Consider the following 24,454-nt stretch of genomic DNA (forward strand, 5'->3'; position numbering starts at 1 on the left):
GCTTTATTGATATGTTTTGTTCCCGAAAATTATTTTTAAATATCGAGGGTGAATGTATATCAAATAAATGTTATACCATTTTGGAATAAACCCACTTTTTCCGGAGTTTCACATTACGTGACACCTCCGCTTCACCTACGTCAGCATGTAACAAAAATAAACTATCTAACCACAAGTAGTTAGCTTTCATCAACACCGCAACATTATCAAGTGACAATCAGATAGTCGCTGAATTTACAGCCGAGTTTATTAAAAACATATCTATTGATAAGGGCTGCGATCGCGGCCGGTTTAATGCGAGTGGGTTGGCCCGCCCGCCCTAGCGTAGGGCGGATCCTATATATACGAGTGAAGCGGGGCGGCGCGCACAGTCCACTCTTAGCGGCTCGCTACAAAGTATGCCGATTCGAACTTGGAACTTTTGAGTCGTGCTTCCGGTCTGTGCAACGGCTTCCTGTTTCTCCAACGTGCGTGGCTACGGAATTTTCAGGTGAGTTAAGTATTTTTTTTTAATTTAGGTTTTTATTGGTAAGACTATTGTTTTTATTTCTGTTTTTTTACTGGAATCCTAATGTGTCATTTAATTAAGATGATGATAGGTTTCTTCGGGTTCAAATTTCTATTGGAATATACTTTTATTGGTCAAGCTATTCTTGTAGAAATTTTGAGAGTTTTAATTTTGATAAGTTTGTGATATACCTACCTAAGTTTAATTGCACAGTGTTTAAAAGTTATTAGGAATTAAAAGTTCACAAACAACATAATTATGTTCCGTAATGGTGTTTTGAATTTTATAAATAGGTAGTTGTTTTAACTACATTACAGTACATTACAGCGATCATAAAAAAGGTCATTGTTACGATCGTTAATAATTTTGCAGTTAACTGCACACACCATTTACAGTTAGTATGTTGAACGTATTTGCTGAAATAAATGGAAACGTTTTTATAATATTTAAATTTGATTGCATTTCAAAATAAAAAATATATTTATTTTATTTTAAAATATGTTTGACTTTAATCGCATGCCTTAATTTTTGTTTCCATAGCAAAAAAAAAACATGATGTATTAAGTGGCACTCTCTCGAAATCTATGGTCCTAAGGTCATAATTATTGCAATATTCTGGTAGTGAGTGGTCGGGAGTGCCCGAGCTTATCTTTTCACCTCCTTAAAATACAGTTTTAAACACATCGCCATTTTCTATTTTATTTGCCCGTGAGTGTATAACAAGCGCGACATTTCCGAGTGTCTTTTTAAAAAAACGTTTAAGTACTTATATATAATTAATGCATTGTGGAGTCGATATTCGGAAGTCAATACCATCCTGTATATTTACTTGAGAACCAGACGGCGGGCTGACAGCGAAGCGATTCGTGTAAAACTTTAATAACACAAATTGCATTCGAGCAATACTAAAGTACTTGTATCCCCAATAGGATTGTCACAGGTCAACGGAAGAATGTAGTAGAAAGTAGGTATATTTTATAACAGAATTTATACAACGCAAAATAACTAAGGGGAGTCCTATGTCGAGCAGTGGCTGATGATAGGTAGGCACAACAAAGACGTACATAATTATATTTTAGCAATATTACATAATATTTTTTGTTGTTTGAATATGAGTTTCACGGATACCGTCGAAATTCCAATTTATGGAAAATAATTTTAAGTTTTGACAGCTCTTCTAAAATTCCAATTTGTTATCATCAATAAAGAAGCGAGGCGTAAATGGTAGAGGTCAGTCTAGATTACAAAAAACTGAGTTTTGGTGCGCTGTTTCCATAATCACGACGCAACGCCGCTATGCTAGCTCGTTGCACTAAACGAACCAATCTCATGGTCCTTTGTTTTTTTGTATAGCTAGAGCAACCTCCCTACCACAAGTTGAGTACTACCACATAACACAAGACGGAAGAGTTGACTACACAAACTATTAACTACACGGAGCAAACAAGGGATGGCCTCAAGTCGCAACTCACACGATCGGAGGCCGACGGCATCATCATTTCATTCTAGTGCGGTCGGCGCAAACCATAAACATAATAAATACAATACGCTGTACTCTATCATGTGATTTATTCAACTATCTCTAGCATCTGAATTAAGTACAAAAAATCTCTGTTGTTTAAGTGTTTTTCATGCCAAGTAGGTATCACCCGTGAGTTGATCATAAAATTATAGTGTTTGCGCTGAGGTTTCAGTAATAATATATATTCTATATATTTATATATATATATATATATATATATATATATATTTGCTGAAAAAAAGCAAAATAAAGTTCCACCCTGTATACAACCCTAAAATGGTTCTGCCGTGCGTCGTGCCCGGAGAATGCTCCCTCAGGCATAGTAATAAATTCTATTAAAACTTTCTGCATACAAAACTAAAAATTTACAGGCAAAAATTTTCATCTTTCGTATAAAAAGAACTTGTTATAAACGACAGAGGCGATTACGATAACGACCGGAAATTAATTACCTCACTATTCGGCAAAGTATTTCATACTTAATGTCAATTTAGTTTTAAAGAATCAATAAATGTATTGTGTAACTTACTGTTTTAACATTTTTTCTTCATCTTAGTAAGCTAAGGTAAGTAAGTTAAATACGAATTTGATGTAAGTAAGCGAATGCAAATTTACCGGCCCTTCTAGACTCACGGGCAAAGAAACAGTTCCACTTACAGAATTCAGACTACAAAAAAGCCCATTTTTTATTATTTAAAAGGATATTTTAATAAAATATTTACGTAAGACGACCGAATGGCGTAGTGGTTAGTGACCCTGACTACTAAGCCGATGGGCCCGGGTTCGATTCCCGGCTGGGGCAGCAGATATTTTTTGTTTAAACACAGATATTTGTTCTCGGGTCTTGGATGTGCCCGTAAAATGGCAATAGGCCCGCCCCCTATTACATTGGGACTAACATAACACTCTGGCGAAAAGTGGGTGCAGCAATGCACCTCTGCCTACCCCGCAAGGGAGTACATTAGTACAAGGCGTGAGTGCGTGTTTTTTATTTTTATTTATTTATTTACGTTTTTAGTTGGTTATATTCTGTTGCACCGTTAAATGCACTTAAATATTGCAGAAGACGTTATTAAGTTAGTTTTTGTCGTTTAGGAGTAATTTGGTGATTTTCATTGCCTGTGAGTGTATATGGTCCATTGTTTGGTAATGGCTATACACTCGCAAGCGATTAAAAAGTTTCGGTGACATAGCGCCAAATATAAACGAAAAAGTCTAAAATATTGAAGTAAATTTAATTTAACAGTGCATCAAAATATAAACATAACATAAACGCAACTAAAAACGTAAATACATACTGTGTTAAAATTTTAAATTAGATGTTTGAATTTGAATAAAGGTTCCATTTGATTTCGACATTTTGGAGGTTACTTATTTTTTTATTTATCGTATGGCTTTGTACACTGGTTACATAAAAAAATATTAAAATAAGAATTTATACAGGTCACTAAAAACTACAATTCTTTAAATATGCAGTAGCGCTGCTGGTGAGGTTGGTAAAGTCATCGGCAGGTCCGGTATATTTTGTGATGGGACACTGGAAGACGATGTGGCTAGAACTATTTCATTTCGCGAGTGTATGTCAATCTATGCTGTTTCCCCGCACCCTAGCCGATGTGATTTGCTAGCATGTGATATCTAGCATGTGTTCAGGTAACAGATACAAGATAAAATTTAAGTGCTATTGCTTGTACTTATTTGTAAAATAAATAGTAAATATTGCAAAGAAAAACCTTTCCTTTTCTCAGAAATATGATCCGAAAATATATCAAGCATCTTTATAACCAAACCCTTTCATAGTGTAAACACGAATAAGAAGCCAGCCTAAAATAACGTTAGTCAGAACGATGATTTTACCTCTATGTACTTAGGGAGGGTCAGACTGAAATGACTACAAACCTTTTAACTAAAATGTAGTTTGTATTACATAAAATGCTTTCTCCAAAGTTTGTTTGTTAATTTACCACCGTAATGGAACCAGGTGTACTTATTAGTGCTAGACTTCTACTAAAATCATAGAACTAGCGCATTTAGGTAAGGCAGTGACGCACTATTTATGCCCAGTTTCAGAAAGGAGCATTAGGCTAATGTCTGTCTCTTTCTGACGGCATACTGTCAAAGCCAGACAAGAATAGATTTTATGTCATCTGTGACGTAACTATAACAAACTATTAGACAGTCTATAGGTACTTTTATTTGAATCCACGCCCTCTCGAATGATAGCTGAGATCTTATCCGTTACGCCACAACAACTCTTACTCAATAAAATCATTAATACTCACCCTGCAATTGATTTTACCCGTTATACTTAATTGTATTAATTTGAGTCGGTAGGTATAATATTATTTGTTGAGATGGAAGGGTCTACCGTAACTGTTCCTTCGAAATTATCTTACAAAATGATGACTATTGAAAGTCTCAATTACTTTCATTATGCTAGACACCTCGAGTAATTGAATTTCTTGAATTATTATTGACATTATAATTAATGTAATATTCAATTTTGTAACGTGATATTTTAATAATAATATTAACTGGAACTGCTGGAAGCAATGATATTGTATTAGGTATAACTGGCAACTGCCCGATTACAAAACATACCTAAATACAGAGCACAGTTTTGAGCCAGTTAAGTTTTTATGCACATTTCACGTTCTGGAGAGCAATTTCCGCTTTTTTTCATTTTTAATCATCAGCCTACTACAGCTACCGTACCACACACACGCACTCACGCCTTGTACTAATGTACTCCCTTGCGGGGTAGGCAGAGGTGCATTGCTGCACCCACTTTTCGCCAGAGTGTTATGTTAGTCCCAATGTAATAGGGGGCGGGCCTATTGCCATTTTACGGGCACATCCAAGACCCGAGAACCGTACCACCACCGACACATTAGCTAAGCAGCGTCGCTCGCCTGCCAAACATGTCATATCCACACGATATGTTAAAGTATTTTTCATGGACACATCATCAAAAGATCCTTTGACGAAGCTTGTTGTATGATTTATTATGCATAACTGTTAGTGGACAGTGAACGTGTCTGGATTTTTAGATGTTCTTTTGAAATAAAAATGCAATATGTGGAGTGAAAAACAGATATCTTTATTACGGGTACTCTCAAAATGTAAATAATTTATTTCGTCACTTCTGTACCTAACTGATAAAAACTCCGCTGAGAGCTTTGTGAAGTATCACGTGATGTCAACATTTTATTTATATTTTTCATAAAGTTAGTGGGGAAGTTTATAACTTTTTATTGGAGGTAATGTATCTTCGACATTTCTGATTTTTCTACCCCTTTTCAACTTTTCAAAAGTTCTAGATCTTAGATCTAGGTATTAGGTACAATGTTTTAACTCAGTTTTTTTTAAGAACAGTAACTTAGTATGTGGGTACATCAGACACACGGCCATTCGATCCCAAGCTAGGCCGACTAGGCAGAGCCAGTGATATTATGTTTATCGGACAGCTGATATACACAAATACATATACTGAACACATTAGATATGGATACATATAAATACAAAAGACCCGAGTACAAATATCTGTCTTAAAACAAATATCTGCCCCGTCCGGGAACCGAACCCGGGACCTTCGGCATAGCAGTTAGGGTCACTAACCATACGAACTTTTGTACCTATTACTAATCAGAGCAATACCAATTTCTAAGCAATTTCTCCATTCTCTGTTAATGAACACCCAGGGAGTCGTGGTTGACTTTTGACACATCTGTCATGAATTTTATATGGAGATGACGTTTAATTTATAAATCAATCCCTGTCGGTTTAAATATAACCGACTATGGAGAAATTTGAACTAGCTTAGATATCTCAATTTCCAACTTTAATTAATCAATTCAAATCAGGTTCAAGGTAAGTTCAAGCAAAAAACTTGTGATTAAAATTCAAGACACGTCACTTCCAGGTAATGTTTATAAATTCTAATCTTATAAAAACTTTCAGTAGCTAACCCATTCGTTTTGAAAAGTTCAAATAATCAATCTAAACCTATTATACTAAAAAAATACTGCAGCTTCACATGACACATCGCACTTAAAAGGTTTCCAGTGGGAATTCCGGGATAAAAAGGGATCTCGGATTTAATGCAGCATTAAATGTGACTTAAGAATTTATTAAATACAAAAACTCATCCTCTTCATAATAATTTTATTACATAGTATGGTATGGTAAGTATGGCAAGTGCAAGCAATATACACTCACGGGCAATGAAAAAGTTCCAAATGCGAAAAGCACCAAATAACTCCTAACCGGAAAATCTGCAATGTTGAACTACATTTAAAAGCGCACCAGAATTATTACCGTCAACAAAAATCGTAAACATTTTGTTAAAATTTCATATTAAAAGTTTAAAATAATTGAGGTTATTTAGGGAAGGAATTTTGTAAGTGGAACTGTCTCATTGTCCGTGAGTGTATTTATGTCGCAGTCATCTGGTTTAAACTCCTGTTTGATTGAACCGCTAGCCCGTTCATTGGATGACGCTACTCAGTTGAATGACTAAAGAACAACTCGTCAAGTGGTTGACTGTAACGTCCAACGTCTTGACTGAACGTTATTCAGCGAAGTCGTTAAATGGGATATAGTATAGCAACTTTGTAATGTCTGGTTAGGATGAACATTACCAGACAAGAGTCAACAAAAAGACTATGTTACAAAGCTCTCATCTCACAAATTAACTAAACAATAACAATAAACGTACCTTGATATTGTTGTTCATAATTATCCAGTTTCAGCACATTATTTTCTTTGAAACTATCCGCCAGCGGTGAAATAATAGGTAAATCCATGTTGTCACACTATTTGAACATAAATAACGCACTTTAAAGCTAATTTATTTGCAAAAAATAACAATACAAGTGCTTTTTGTGTCAGCTGTTCGCTGTTAGACGCCATATTTGTTTTATTCACCACCTGACTGATTTTAAGTCCGCTAACTAGTTGGACGTTTTGTGACGCTTGTACAATCAACGTTCGGCCTAGTCATACAACTGAATAGCGTCATCCAATGAACGGGCTAGCGGTTCAATCAAACAGGAGATTAAACCAGTTGCCTGCGACATTTACACTATCTGTTTGTGAACAATCAAGAAAACATGCGGAGACAATACAAGTTATCTCCCTCACTCAACTTTCAAACAAGTTTGCGATTGGCTGGCCCGTTCTTCGCGACACCGTCAATTGTTTCGCGACTTCCAAATTGCCAGATAATACGTAATCTGGACGAACTATTGTCCGACTCTGTACGGAAACTTAAATTAAATTCTTGATTCAATTTGCAGATAATTACTGTAATTGGCCGTTTGTTAGCTGGTGGGAAGGACAGCGGAACAATAAGTAGATCGATGACACAATAAATTTAGAAAGATTTGCCTACAAATGACACGATTTTTGAATGGGAGTTGACAATTTACTGCACTAAGTGCATTGTAGGTACTCATTCTAAAACGGCAATACGGCTCGCTATTACAGCGGAATTGCGAGTCAGCTCTGACTACCCCTTCGGCGATTACAGTCACCTACCATATTATTACCATATGATACATATTGTACATTATGCTTTTTCATATAAAGGGTGAGTCTTTCGTAGGTGCATATCCGGAAGTATGTTACAGAGCTTTTCATTCTGAACAACTTTTATTATAACGAAAAAAAAGATGCTTCCGCATACAAAAATTGGTTGTTTACATGACACTGTATATGGGGAGTAGATTTTTTTTCGAGATTATCCCATGGTCATTATAACAAAAGTTGTTCAGAATGAAGAGCTCTGTAACATACTTCCGGATATGCACCTACGAAAGACTCACCCTGTATAATATAGCCAGCAATAGGCTTTTCTTGCGTGAGTGTGTCGAGTCGGAGTTTCTTGAGAAAATACTTGTCGAGCAAGTTGCTTCATTAAATAACTTGTAGCTTTTAAAGTCAATCTACTTGTGAATTGATTCTCTTTGGTAACAATACCCCTTTTGATGGATTCGATATCAAAAGCATGTACAGGAAATTACACTTGACTGTCTTCATTTCCATTAAATTTTAATAAAATATAGCCATCAGGATTAATAAATTGTTGCGGAAATTTGTTTTCTATCTTTATTGTGAAATAGAATCATCAGAAATTGATAATTATAATTACTAACCTTTTTATACTGTTGGATCTATTTCACGCCGGGTCCGTTTCATTCTTAGTGGGTGTTTGCCCGAATTTTGTATCTGATATTATTTATTTGTATCAGATCTGCACTGCCAGGCTCGGTATCCTTATAATTATATCGCTAGTTTGAAGCCATATTTGCGTCCAAACGAGCGATCATGATACGCAGATCAGGGGGGTCACTCTTTATGACGAAAATCTAAGTTTCCGAGCGCTCGCCATCTTACGATTGCACGACAGCTCACGTTCGTTCGTTTTTCGACAGTATAGAGTAACCCGCAAGGGCCACGCAACGGAGATTATGATGAAGGGAAATTGTAAACGTGTGGACCTACCTGAAAAACTACAATCTATTAAGGGTGGCTTACACGAAGCATTTAAACGCTTTAAAATTTCTTGCTGTCATGCTTTGTCACTATGCTGTCAAAGCAAGCGAGCAATAGATTTACATGCATTTAAATGTTTCGTGCAAGCCACCCTAAATATCGTAGAGCGAATTATTAAAACTGCCCGTAATAGAAATTAAAGCCGTTGAATCAAGCAACAGGTTCGGACCGGAAACAGCACCGCCGCCGGTACCGACCCACTTCCGGAACCTCCTATCTACTTCCGGTTTGTAGGATTCTAGAATTAAAAACCTGTAGATAATATTATAGAGGTACAGTTACAGTTACACCCACATGCTATATTTAGGTACGTTATATGGTTGTCAAAGTGTTTCTTTTTGGTTACAATAAATAATGTTTTATCTTTTATATAATTTTATTAGTTGTAATAAATACACTGATATTATAATAAATACACTGTTAAATGTACCTAATTACTTCATATTGCAGATGTCATTTAGCTAGCCATTTTCGTTTATATTGATGTTGCAAAAGCGATATTTTGACCAGCAGGGAAGCTCAACTCAGAAATCCTAATTTACAAATGTCAGTACTTAAGACGTTAAGAATAAGAATAGGCTCTTTATTTTATTATTTGGAAAGGGCCCTTTGTCATGGTTATTATGAACGGAGGAAAGTTACTCCGGAGTCAGTTAATTTATTCTTATATGAATCTGCTATAGCCCGTTGTTTCAACACACACACAAACAGTTGTACATACTTACCTACTAAATTTTAATTCAACCAAACATCCCTATCATATTTTAGGGTATAAAGAGGTGGCTATGGGGTTGATGGTAAATGAAGAATGCAGGTTTCTTAAGGCCAAACTATTTACTGATTTTACCAATTACATTTTACAAGTATGTTGTCTAAGTGACGGGCGCGAGACGACTAGCGTCTGCGCATTGTTCGCTACTGGAAGTTACTAGAAAGCTGACATTGCAAAACGTGACTATAACATGTGTCGCTACATCACTTCCCCCGTTTTTCAAAATTTTTTTTCAAAAATTTTCAAGTACAATACGTAATACCTATGTTACAAAAGCCTCTCTTACGGAGCTTTAAAAACTTGAAACAAATCACACACGAAATGTAAATTGGTTACTATGTGTAGAATCTGATTAAATAGTTGGGCCTCAAGAAAAAAAAAAACCCTAAATTGGTGACCTCCGACAAACTGAACACGCAACCTTCGGAAGAAACGATGGAGTCAGCACGGCGATGACGCGGCGCAGCATGGAACGGCGTGGACGAGACGGCTCCCCCAGCAGGGCCATGGGGTAACAGGCGACAACATCAGAAAATCATCTACTGGAAGTGCATCACCCCTTCACAAATTTTGGTTACGCAACGCAGAAGTAATTAGCGTATCGAAGCATCTCAAGTCAGGACCTGGACGAGCGGAACACATGTAGAAGGTACGATTGCGCGTCCACGACGGCAGGTCAACGGGCGGTAATCGGCGCTTCTGAAGTTAGCGAGTTTGGGCGGTTTCCTCTGGCTGCCGAGCTGGAGCATAGTGGACTGGTCACCCACGTGGAGGCTCACTCGAGGGTCCTCATGGAAGTTCCCGCCAGGATGGATGAGAGATGCAACGAAAGAAGCTATTTTTAGATCGGAAATTCCCACATGGTTCAATCACACACGAGGTCGGATTCGCAGAACCGAGGTAGCAGCGTTCATCTTGCACGGTCAGCGGAATGTGATAAGCGCGTCGCGAGTGAACAGAGTGCTACGTAGTTTTACCAAGTGGTTTATTGTGAGATTTATAAGTTTGATTTGTTAATTTTGTATCAGTATTGAAATGTAATTTTGTGATTTCTGTTTTGTTTGATATTGTATGTTTCAAGTTTAAAGCTCCGTAAGAGAGGCTTTTGTAACATAGGTATTACGTATTGTACTTGAAAATTTTTGAGAAAAATTTTGAAAAACGGGGGAAGTGATGTAGCGACACATGTTATAGTCACGTTTTGCAATGTCAGCTTTCTAGTAACTTCCAGTAGCGAACAATGCGCAGACGCTAGTCGTCTCGCGCCCGTCACTTAGATAACACACTTGAGTAATGTAATTTGGTTATCATGTAGTAATACAGTAAATAGTTTGGCCTCAAGAAATCCTGCATTCGTCATTTACCATCAACCCCATCCATAGCCACCTCTTAATACCCTAAAATATTAAGATCTCATCATTACTCACGTATTATCACTCCATATTATGTGTGTACCTCTATTTATGAATATACATTACATATACACATATTCGTTAACAGTATTACACACGTATTTATACATACATTTTGGTGCCCATTATAAATATAATGAATGTAAGCCACTAAGGCTCATGTAGGCGCATAATATTTTTGGCCGTCCGTCCGAACTTTTGTCCATCAATAGTTGAAGGAATGACGTTTGTATCGACTGTCTATCGATAGTATTGACCTTGCCGCAAGGATAAAATCATCAAATTATCGATTATTATGGCTGCATAGCGATAATTTGTGGCAACACTAGTTTTAGGGCGCATTTTTATTATAATTCTAAATAACTTCAAACTTCAACAGACTCCACGTTTTCTCTCCAGGGAAATGCGATAGGAGTTAGTTTTCTTTGAACATTCATCGCTTCTGCTTTTATGTTTGCTAATATAATTTCAAATCGTAAGTAGATTTATGCTCTATTGGAAATTGACTCTAAAGAGATTCCGTGAGTGCAAACGATGTTAGGGAGCACTGTCAATAGAAATGGTGCACTTCCACGGAATTCTGAAAGATCTTTGCATTAAGGTCTCGTAGTCATTTATTGAGTTTACAGTACGTTTTTAGATCTGTACATGTACAAGGTTGTTGAGCAACAATTTTGTAACTATTTGTGTGATAAATCCAGAAATAATATAATATTAGGGTTTAAAGTACGGAACGGACACATAAGATTGCTTGTTTTATTTTACACGTAGTCATAACTAACCGCAAAATAATGTGATATTTTTCCACTCCCACATACTTAGTATTATAATTTGGTCTGTAAAAGCAACATAAATCTCAATCCCAGGACATGTTATAAGAAAATATTTTCTGTATTGTTTCTGTAACACCATTATAAGTGATTTATATTACACTCGTTACCGACTTCCGGATCTCTGGGACTTATTTATCTTCTTTATGCGGTTTTTTAATTAGCCTCGTGTCTTTGTGAGGGTTTAACCTTTATACATTGTATTAAGTATATACCTTTGACTCTACCAAGTCTATAACTCTGCATAGGTATCAATCGTGTTGTTGACAACACCTGCGAATATATGTACAGATAGGTATAGGTATAGCTACATAATATTAAAGAAAAGAAATTTTCGTATTTTAATTAATTAACAACGCTGTCAACGTTAATACGTTAATTTTATGGACGCATTTATAAATGAATTCAATGTTCAGTGTATTTTACTAACATGACATGTATTTTAAATGTCAATTGCCTCTAGCAACCAGGATTAAACGTAATAAAATCAAAAATTATTAAAAAAAAAAAAAAAAAAAAAAAAAAAAACACGCACTCACGCCTTGTACTAATGTACTCCCTTGCGGGGTAGGCAGAGGTGCATTGCTGCACCCACTTTTCGCCAGAGTGTTATGTTAGTCCCAATGTAATAGGGGGCGGGCCTATTGCCATTTTACGGGCACATCCAAGACCCGAGAACAAATATCTGTGTTTAAACAAATATCTGCCCCAGCCGGGAATCGAACCCGGGACCATCGGCTCAGTAGTCAGGTCACTAACCACTACGCCATTCGGTCATCTATTATTATTACCTGCTTAATTACCATTACCAACGCAGAGGTAGGACACCAAAAGAAAATCTGACTCATAAAATAAAAGGGTGAGCGGTGGTAGCTCAGTCGGGTGAGCGCCCGCTTCTCATTCTTCTCAATCAAGAGATGCGGGTTCGAATCCCGGCGCTGACATGTACCAATGAGTTCTTTTAACTTAAGTACAATGTATACCATCGCTCTTACGGTGAAGGAAAACATCGTGAGGAAACCTGCATATCTAGATCTAGCACATCTAGATTGTGAACCCACCAACCCGCAAGTGGACCAGCGTGGTGGGAAATGGTCCAAGCTTAGGAAGGTAGTTTAGACCTTGGGGATATGCACAAAGGTTCTATTCGAGAGAGCCAGGTGCAGGTACTTACACCCCTACACAGAATAGAATAGAATAGAATAGAAGGGCAGGTACCTACTTACACGTAATGAAACAGTTCCAGTTACCAAATTACTCATAAATGGAAAAGTTATGTTGCTGTATTGAAGTATTTACATTTAAAAGCGCATCTGAATATTACCAACTAAAAATTGAAATATAATGAAAAATGTTGGCCATTTGGTGTAAATGGAACTTTTTCATTGCTCGCGAGTGTAATTTCGAGACTTTATTAACCTGAAATGAAATTCCAAAACGAACAATAAAACTCCAATAAACAACAAAAGTAATGGGAAAATGAAATAAACTTAAATAAGTATTTAGGTATAAATTTACTTAAATTTCTTTTTCGTTACCGTCTCTGAATATTTTTTCAGCATCATTACCTAAGCATAAATAAATGTTGTAGATTTTTATCATGCACAGCAGAGATAGAGCGTAAGGGCCTATACCTTTGTTAAGTCACTACTAAGTGACAGGCATGACACCTCATTATTCGGTACATTTTTATCCCCTAGTAGGTATTTTCTCTGATGAAAAGGAGTTTCTTTACTTAAACGATCGAGACTGTTATTTCTCTAAGGATCAGCAAGTAATTTTTCGCCTGAAATCACTGAAATGCCTCCACGCACCTATAAATTTATACTGAACTAGGGTCTGTCTTTCTGATTTTTTTTTAATCTTTATTTTATGAGACTTTGATCATACATGAACATGACAGTCCCATCGTCACTTTACAATATAATATAATCTCATCTTAAGGATGTACAGTGTTTAACTTCACTACTTGACAATGCTTACTACAAGTAAAAGCAGGAGGTCATTTTTTTTAGTAGTAAGCCTAATTATTAAATTATGAAAAATAAGAGTTTACTATCATTATCATCATCATCATCATTAGCCTATAGCAGTCCACTGCTATAGACGTGGGCCTCTCCCAAAGCACGCCAATGGATGCGATCTTTAGCTTTCCGCATCCAATCATAACCAGCCACCTTTCTCTTAGAGTTTACTAAGTCCGTGCTAAACATTTCGAAGAATAATAAAATTGTTGCTCTAATAACATATTTCTATGGTTGGCACTAGTTTATGTTGCAAAGTTAGCTTTGTCGGACTCTCACAGTTACTTTACAGAAACTCTTAGGCCAAGATAAATAGTCGTTGCTTAGCACTTGCTCAAACTAATGCTTAGCCAAGTACGACTTCACCTGAACTAAGTTGGGTTGCAATGAGTCTCTAAAATAGACACTACTTAGCGTTTGCTCGGCTAAGTCACTGGCTTAGAACCCGTTATGTCGAATCTGCGTCAAATGTATATTTATTTATCTGTGGTTATAGTTTCATTCCGTAGTTTTTGAGCAAATTTGGTATAAATATGGTATGTGGTTAGCCTGAGAGCTTAGAATAACAATTCCTAAGAACTAGTGCAGCCACTTACCGCCAGATGGCCACTCACCCCGTGCTATAAAAGTTCACGTTCATATTTATTTATTAATAAGCCCTCGGCGAAAATAGGAGTGTTATATTATGTTTAATGTGTCTGTGTATCTCTGTGTGTATGTATTTGTCAGCTGAATCGATTTACTATTTGTTTTTTTACGATGATTGGTAATATAACCCAGAGTGCCTACCTATATTTTATTAAAATCAACTTAGCAGTTCCAAAGTTCTGCGATTCTTTTATTTTTAGGTTTGAATGTCCGTTTTTCCCATAAAATTCCTATAAACGAACCAATTGATAATAAATACCACAACTATTTATTTCAACGGCGTGCTAAGCAAGGGCCAAGTCTTGACAAATGTGAACTCGAACTCGGCTAAGTCAGAGTGCGAACTTAGTGGCATAGTCTGTGCTCAAGTAGTGTCTATGATAGTGAATTCGTGTTCTTAGCATGTGCTTAAGCTAAGACTCCGTCTTAGTTTCGTCTATTTATCTTGGCCTTAGTTAATTCTTTATCTTTATAAGTAACGTTTACGCATTACCGTTTAGATTGACTGCTGCATGCGTTCAAAACAGATTATTCAGTTATTTCTGATAATCAATTTTGAAATTATAAGAACAAGCTGCGTTTTTCACGTGTAAGGTTTGGTCGTAACACAATCTACCTAACAGCTTTTTGGAAAACGAATATAAATTTCCGGAACAAAGTTTTTGGTACAGAAATTAATCAAGACTTCAAAAACAGGCCGAAACCACATCAAATTAAGTCCGTAAACAAAAACCTGTATTATAATGTTATGTGTATGAAACGGGGTCTTATTCTCTCACAGACGTTGTTTGTCGTTGGTTTAAAGTAGAGCGCAAGGAATACAATAGGACCTAATATGCAGCAAACGTAGTGTGGGACGCCCTCCGGCTAGATGGGGTGACGACTTGCGAAAGGTGGCTGGTAATGATTGGATGCGGAAAGCTAAAGATCGCATCCAGTGGCGTGCTTTAGGAGTGGTAGGCCTCTAGTAGTCCAGCAGCAGTGGACTGCTATGATGATGATGATGATGATAATATGCAGCAAATGATTCAGACAGTGTATGCTTGTAGAGTCAGCTTCATTTGAACTCGGCTATCATAAAGTTAACATTCGTTTTTTTACTTATAGGTATGATATAGCTGATAGCTATACAGTTTCGTACATTGTCTAAATCACAAATAGAATTTTCATTCATGGTTTTGTTTGATAAGGGGAAACAATATAACTACATTATATAATAAAAAAAATATCAGCTCCGGCCGGGAATCTAGCCTGGAACTAACTAATATAAAGTTTTATAAAATCATAACACCGAGTCTAAAAACTTATTTTAAAATCGAAAGCTTTTACTGCACAAAGTTATTGCCCTTTTACATAAAGGCATATTGGAATATGAAAATGTTAAACTTAAAATGCGTATTTACTGGAAAAATTCAAAGTACGGAACTGCTGTGGAGGAGTACTTCGTTGGAGCTCTCACAGGGCACAGGATTAAGATTGGAGATAGGGCATGCTTGAGCCTTAACAAGGCGTTAGATTTAGATTACAGGATGATAAGTAAAATTAATTTGTTGCTTTAGGTAGTTACTTGTTATTTTAGATGTGTTCGTAGTTCGTAGGTTGCTTGTTTAGGTGGAATTAATGTTAACGTTTACTTTATTAATGTCATAATATGGTCATAATTCTGCTACTGCAAAGCGTGTAATGATAAAGTGGGAGATAGACGTACGAGTAAGTACGCGTACTTAAAGCTGAAACACATTTTTGTTTGTGAAGTACGCGAATTTGAGGTGACAAACGAGCGAAAAAGGTCGTCGAGCTATAAGTTCGCGGACTTACTCGCTCGTCTGTCGGCTACTATACGATCCGTAGCAGAGCACAGGCCTCCTCCAATACTGCGGAGTTATTGCCATAATCTCCACGATTGGCAGGCGAGTTGGAGGTAAACAAAACATAAAAAATTAACACCTTGATCCGTGCGTATCGGACGGATTTCCATAAATGTATAAAGAAACAACGACAACGTCAGCAATGCCGATGAAGTGGACGCACTTGTATGAATTTCTGTACAAAGAATACTGAATAGGATGCGTCCGTTGCGTAAGATGCCGAAAGGTGGACGCTTACCTTTAGAATTCATTGATAGTGAAATGGCTAAAAATAAACAACGGAATGTAAATGTCATGCGGTGTGAAAGTGACACTTTCCTCGCTTGAGAAGATGGAATTTTATAGCAGATGTTTTGAACTAAGTTCAAGAACCTCGCGCTGAATCGCTTGAATTGAATATACAGGGTGGAATTTTATCTCTGAACTCAACATACACAAAAAAAAACTATTATAGGTACTTAATTTAAAACAAAACATAGATATGCATTCAATAGTTGTGATTTTACTACACCGACGGCACTGACGACCGAATGGCGTAGTGGTTAGTGACCCTGACTACTGAGCCGATGGTCCTGGGTTCGATTCCCGGCTGGGGCAGATATTTATTTAAACACAGATATTTGTTCTCGGGTCTTGGATGTGCCCGTAAAATGACAATAGGCCCGCCCCCTATTACATTGGGAGTATTGGGACTAACATAACAATCTGGCGAAAAGTGGGTGCAGCAATGCACCTCTACCTACCCCGCAAGGGAGTACATTAGTACAAGGCGTGAGTGCGTGTTTTTTTTTTTACTACACCAATCAAATGTAAGTATTTTAAACCAAAAAAGAACATAACAATAAAATGTAGGTAGTCGTAAATTTTCAAAAGCTGTACGAATTTATTAAAGTTGTACTGAATGATGTCACCCTCTTTGGACTTCCTCTATTTCCCCTTTTTGAACACCCTGCATATCTGTAGCATAGTATGGTATAATATACACATAAGGAGTTACTATGTGCCAAAATCCTATGAAAGTGGGAAACAACATCGTACTACGAATCGACTATCGCTGTAGACATTTTGAAATTACTCGTAGTGTTTCTCCAAATAGAGTACCCAGGTACCTACCCTGGGCCACTATTTACGAGTCGAGTCACCAAGTGGCAGTCCCCTGTGGGACAGGGGGGTCACTATAGAAATCAAACAAACGTACAGTGCTCCAAAATTGATAATGCGCATAGAAATCTTTGACAGATCGGTGGTTTTCGATTATGTGACACTTGATATTGACTCCTATTTCTTTCGAACAAGGTGCAAAATGCAAGTGTTTTTTTAAGGTTCTTACGATTTAATCATTAAATGTGGGTGTGATGATCTGCATGTGCATTATTAATTTTGGACAAGTGTACGACCTGCTGCCGTGCCGACACTGACACGTTAGCAATTTAATATTACTAGTGTACATTATACTTTAATATTAACAATCCAAAAGCAGTCGCGTCGCTCGCCTGTCAAACATCTGTCAGATCCATACAAATATTACGCCAGATTTGACAAGCGAGTGACGCGACGTTGCTTAATGACTGTTAATTGCTAATGTTCGGTGGTGGTAACCCCACTGTCATACATTCGGTACGCTTATACAACGATATACCTACCTACCCGTGGTAATCGCAGCGCTCCGAAGATTTTAGGGAAAACGAAGTTTAGAACTATAGTCCTATAGCCACGACGACGAAATATAATAGGCCCGTTTGGACAGCTACACAAATTTGCTATTTACCCTTGATTTACTTGATAAAATAAATTAAAAGACACATAATCTGGCTTATTATTTAACGGCCGAAAGAAAAAGAACTTATAAAGCACCAAAAGTTACTTATTGTTTAGAATTTTAGATTTTTCATGATTTAGGTTTGTCACCATCTGTCATCCCATACATTTTGAAGCTGTCCAAACGGGCCTATTATTTTTCGACGACTATAAACGTGCCAAACTTTAATTTGTTCGTTCGATTTCATTGTAACCCCCTCGCAACGCGCATGGCCATGAAATGTCACCGAGACAGGGTTTGTAGTGACACATTTGCGGCCAAGTCTGCTAATTGAAATATTCCCCCGTGACTGCGGCCCGTCGACACCGATCACTTGTTTATACAGGGTGGCAGTTGGAATACGTGTACACCTTCCTATTTTACTCAATTAGTCTCTCATTCACCCAAAGGTTGCCTGGAAGAGATCGCTTTGAGCGATAAGGCCGCCTATTGTGCTTACGCCTTTTGTTATTTAATGTATGATGTGTGTTTTTTTCAATAAAGTTATATTGTATTGTATTGTATTTTTATCAGTGTGCTACCCATTGGCAAGGCAATGAACCCGACGGCGTCGAGGTACTGAGCAAATTTGATTATGGTTTTTCGTAGAAATTGTAATGAGCCTAACCTAAAACTCTCTCAGATGAGATTTTAATGGATTTCAATTCTTATAATAAGTTTACACTAGTGTAATCAGTAAGTGCACGTAAGTTTAATATATTACCTACCTACTCTTAAACATTCTCGAGTAATGAAAAAGTTCCTCGTATTAGAAAAGTTGCTATTTTAATGGACCTTTTTCATACAAGTGATATTTCTGAAATATGCCCACATTGCCCACTAAAACTAAACTCTCCCTCCCAAAAATTTACATCTGATACTTTTATACGTAAACTTAAAATTTAAAATTATACTTAAAAACAAACATAAGTTTCTTCGGCGCCGGCGAGTCGCGTAAAGTCCCAATAAAACTCTCCATAAACCTGATGGAATTGAATAATAAAACACATTATGCAAACTACATAATACATTATTGATGCAATCAAACCACTTGTGTTTGTTGCTATTGAAATATACTGATTGGTCTCATCAGTTCGAATCCGCATATTTCTCTGAAATACTTAGGTATTCTGTTTGCAAATTAACATCAAAGATGGAAATTTATATAAAAAAAAGAGATAGGCAGGAGTGAATAAATAGAAAATTGTGCCATGCGTCCATATAATTTTATGCGAGCGAAAGTTTGTCTATTTGTCAGTATAACTTATTGCATGACATAAATTTCTCAGAATAATGAAGCTTTTGTCTAAAACCTCTGATTAGTTAACATGAGTAATGTTACATATGCTAAAAAAAGTTGCACATTTGAAACATCCTGTATTTCCTTTACAGTGCAAGTAAACAAATCTATCATGAAACAGGCCAAGGCTGTAGAAATAGTGAGCAATCCTATTATTTGCTGGAAGCCACCGACCGATAAGAGCCTTATTAAGCCCCCGTCAAGATCTGTTTACTGTAGCAAAATCATATAAAGGAAGAAACTGACCCGACTTGTGAGATCTTTCTACTGAGATGAAATAATATTTTGTCGCCATAGAGCGTAGTAATTAGTATAGTGTAGTAGTAATATGTTACCTTTTTATAAGGTTACTAACAAAATGTCATATCAAAAACTAACTCCATTTCTAAAAGCGCCAACATATTAAAGTGAGGTTTTGGCACAGGGGCCCTACCACGAAGTCAAAACGAAGTACCATTTATGAAGTAATTAGTGTCATTCAATAAAATTTGAATCCGAAAATCGTTCTCAAATCAAGTTTTGCAATAAGGCCTGACTGTATGAGGTACAGCTGATACGCCACTCGGGAAGGCTCCTTGCGAAACGATGCTGGTAAAAGAATAATAATGGTATAAATACAGGGTGTTGCAAAGAGGGTACCTATACTAAGCCGAAAGGGGGTGTATCAGGGGGTCATTCTGAACAACTTGTGTTTCATGGAAATAAAAAAATGTTTTCCATAGAAACTTTGCTTGTCAGGTGACCTTTTACTATGGAGAACGAATATTAAGTAACGAAAGTTGTGCAGAATGACCCTCTGAGTCACCCCCTCGGTCGGTTCGGTCTTTTTGCAACACTCTGTATAAATATCGCCACCACTTGTTGACAAACCTGATACGGTTTGGGGAAACAATACATACTTATTTACGGAGTGTTTATTTCTTTAAGAGGGCCTGAAATCAAAACGTTTACTGGTATCATTTACAGGGTTATGTATATGTGTGTACATGAACATACCTACGTAAATACACATTCGAGAAGCCGTGGGTTTATAATTTATATCCTAGCATGTACCAAAGAATTATTTATTAAAAATTTACCTACACTATAGAGATTGTGACTTTTTACTATGAAGCTTTTTTTAAGAAATTTCCAAAAGACGTAGGTAATTGCGTAATGTTCAACACACCTATAGGTATAGTAATGGTTAATTATTTATATAAAATTTTAAACGGGACTAAATTGAATGTATGCAAGTGACAAGTTTGAAAACAATACACCCAATTGTTGATGACCTATTCAGAGCAACATGCAACCTATTCAGGCAATAGTATCGGGTAGTGTAGGTATAGTTTATGTACCTATGTATTAACGCCAATCACAACGTTTGTATGGGCTGTATAGGGATGAACTAGCTCCATTTATATCAAATTATGAGCAACGGTAGCAACGTTTGATATAGCCTATAGTATGATGGTAAATTATGTTAGTTCCTGCTCACGACTGTAATCCCCGAAGTGATAATCAGAGGTGATACAGCATAGATACAGCCGTATTGCTTTTGAGAATGAGTATAATGCTATTGCCTAGCTCGTAGATATCATATTATTATGATTGTGATTCATTGATGTGTAGATTTCCTCAGGATGTTTGGCTTCACCGTAAGAGCACCTGGTATTATTGTAAGTACTTACTCAAATTTAATTCATTCTTACATGGAAGGTTTTGAACACTCGTCCTCTCGATTGAGAGGCGAGCTCTTATGCATTACGTCACCACGGCTTGAAATTATATTAAAATTACTTAAAATATACTCAAAATATATCATCCAAACCTTAAAAGGGTACTTAGTTAGGACTGTTAACTCACATTCTTTCACATTATATGCAGCCCAATAATAGGTCACGAACCGTATCGCTAGTCGATCTGTTTTTAAATTGAGATACAGTGTACTTGTAAGTTTAGTCGCGATCGATGCAGGTTATTCCTTTCTGTGTTATTTTACACATTTCCTCGTAGAATTTTCAATAAAGTGGGATTCATCCAATAAGGCCTGTATTTCCCGCGTGTGACCACACTCTAAAGACTTCAGAGTATTCCAAAGTATCTCTCGAGTTTAGAATATTCCAAGTGCGGAAAATCTTGACTGAATTCTGTGGCATATCTAAAGCCTGCCGTCCACACGTAGAGTAAAATATAGTAGAATGAAGCTGACGCTATCACTTCCAGGTACTCTACAACTTTTGGTAGAGAAATTAGATAGATAGATAGAATATTCTTTATTTGTACACACACATAAAATAAACTTACATAACTTAAATACTAACACATATGTACAAAAATGGCGGTCTTATCGCTTAAATTAATTAATTAATCTACTATATACATTTTGTGTAAGTACATTTGTATATGCCATTGTACTCTATCGTCTACTTATCTTTTGGTTACTGTTTGGATATCAGGGGCGTCACTCTATATGACGTAAAATTAAGTTTCAGAGCGTTGCTGCGCCAGCCACGGCTCTATATCGTTGTATTAAACGTGCTTATTGCACGACACTCACGACAGCTCTCCCGTTCGTTTTTTTAGGGTTCCGTAGCCAAAATGGCAAAAACGGAACCCTTATAGTTTCGTCATGTCCGTCTGTCCGTCTGTCACAGCCGATTTACTCGGAAACTATAAGTACTACAGTGATGAAATTTGATGGGAATATGTGTTGTATGAACCGCTACAAAAATATGACACTAAATAGTAAAAAAAAGAATTGGGGGTGGGGCCCCCCATACATGTAACTGAGGGATGAAATTTTTTTTTTCGATGTACATACCCGTGTGGGGTATCAATGGAAAGGTCTTTTAAAATGATATAAAGTTTTCTAAAAACATTTTTCTTAAAGTGAACGGTTTTTGAGATATCAGCTCTCAAAGTCGTAAAAAGTATGTCCCCCCCCCTCTATTTTTATAACTACGGGGTATAAAATTCTAAAAAAAATAGAGGTGATGCATGCTAATTAACTCTTTCAACGATTTTTGGTTTGATCAAAGTATCTCTTATAGTTTTTGAGATAGGTTGATTTAACTGTAATTTGCTACGGAACCCTTTGTGCGCGAGCCCGACTCGCACTTGGCCGGTTTTGTCAGTATAGAGTAACCCTTCAGGCCAGACGTGCCCTTATGTTGTTAAATACAAAGCGGTGTTGACAAACGAAGTCTCTACTCGAGACGGTAACGAAGTAACCTTAGCACCTTAATGACAGCTATTTCTGGGACGTGCTTACACAAAGGACGGTAGGTAGTTATGGCTACCATTTATAATCTTCAAACTAAAAGCGGATAGGTTTTTTAATTCTAATTTTGCAGCATAAAATTTGTTCGAGTGCTTTTCAAATAATCAATCATACTTCTTCTTCTTCAATTCAATCATTCTATTCTATTCTCTGTGGTGGTGTAAGTACCTGCACCTGGCTCACTCCAGTAAAACTGTTGTGCATATCCCCAAGGTCCAAAAGTAAGAAGTGCCTTCCTAAGCTTGGACCAATTCCCACCACGGTAGTTCACTGGGGTTGGGGTTCACATATCTAGATGTGCTAAATCTAGATATGCAGGTTACCTCATGATGTTTTCCTTCACCGTAAGAGCGATGGTATACATTGTACTTAAGGTAAAAGAACTCATTGGTACATGTCAGCGCTAGGATTCGAACCCGCTGAGAAGCGGGCGCTCATCCGACTGAACTACCACCGCTCCATCAATCATACTTACATAGATATGAATATAAGAGCGGTGGTAGCTCAGTCGGGTAAGCGCCCGCTTCTCACGCCAGAGATGCGGGTTCGATCCCGGCGCTGACATGTACCAATGAGTTCTTTTAACTTAAGTACAATGTATACCATCGCGCTTACGGTGAAGGAAAACATCGTGAGGAAACCTGCATATCTAGATCTAGCACATCTAGATATGTGAACCCACCAACCCGCAGTGGACCAGCGTGGTGTGGAAATGGTCCAAGCTTAGGAAGGCAGTTTAGACCTTGGGGATATGCACAAAGGTTCCATTCGAGAGAGCCAGGTGCAGGTACTTACACCCCCACAGAGAATAGAATAGAATAGAATAGATATGAATATATCGTGTGAAATATCTTTACAGGGTGTTACAGTGCTAAAGTGGTATAGTAAGCCAAAATAGAAAGGAAAAAATATCAATACTCGCCTTATGAAACTTACAACACCCTATCACATCCCTGGGAGGGTGTTTAAAACACTTGTTTGCGTACCTACACATGACATAAAGATCGCTCGGGAGATTAAATTGACATTGTGTTTTGTTTTCGCAACATTATGTCGTCATGATGTGACGTATCTACATCTTGGGAATGATACACGTGCATATCAGGTAGGTACTTCAGAGCCACCAGTACGAAACGAAAAAAGTTAAGGTTTTCTTCCGTTACTGCATGCATTTTCTTTCAAAAGTTTTGTTATAGTTTCCGCTAGCGGCGCCACTTTGTATGCGAGAAAACGTAAACGTTTGTAGTTTTTTTAAAACCATCAAACCTGTACTAGACGTAGCCGTAGGTAGTACTGTAAGTAAATAGATGCTGTAAGTATTCAATTATTAAAAAAATATCTACTAGGCAAGCATTACTGTCTTTCATTCTTTAACTTTAATTTTGCAATAGAAACAAGTGCCAAAAAGTTTAATAGTGAACTATCATTCTTTGTACCTTTAGTTTTTGGCGTGGTTCGTTTTATTCTTCAACATTCATTTAAATAATATCAGTTAAAGTTTACCATCTTTTTCCCGAAGTAAAGGTGTCGGATTCTAGTCGGCGTGTTTATTGCATTACCACTAACTGTGTAGCGGGAGGCGTCCGTCGGCCATTTGAACTGTAGCCCGATCCGGAAAAAAAAGCTAACGTATAGAATCGAGTGCAAGTGTTCTATTCGAAAGTGCTGTCAACAACAAAATGGCGGTGACTAGATCTGCGAAAGTTTGACAGCTATCATTCCATAGGTCATTCTCAGAATAATATAATGTACTCTGTGGTCATTATATTCGATAGGTAAAAAGCTCAGACCACCGCTCAGAAGAAATCACACATAGAAGAAAAAAAAGGAACGAACGTTTCCTCACAATGAGAGGCACCTCATTTGAAAGAGGAGAATGACTTCTACAAAATACAATCTTCACAAAAACCGAATTCGAGCGCCCCATTTGTAAACCCAACCCGAGTCCGTTA

General features: G+C 37.1%; 1 protein-coding gene across 1 annotated transcript in view; it reads left to right on the forward strand.

The window, feature by feature from the left end:
* Positions 1-367: 367 nt before the first annotated feature.
* Ast-a (helicostatins) overlaps positions 368-24,454 on the forward strand; it is a 31,740-nt gene continuing 7,653 nt past the window's right edge. Inside the window, 1 exon segment of the mRNA NM_001309058.1 lies at positions 368-490. The gene's annotated coding sequence lies outside the window, so the exon portion shown is untranslated.

Source organism: Plutella xylostella, chromosome 14 (genome assembly GCF_932276165.1).
Source record: "Plutella xylostella chromosome 14, ilPluXylo3.1, whole genome shotgun sequence".
Classification (NCBI taxonomy): domain Eukaryota; kingdom Metazoa; phylum Arthropoda; class Insecta; order Lepidoptera; family Plutellidae; genus Plutella; species Plutella xylostella.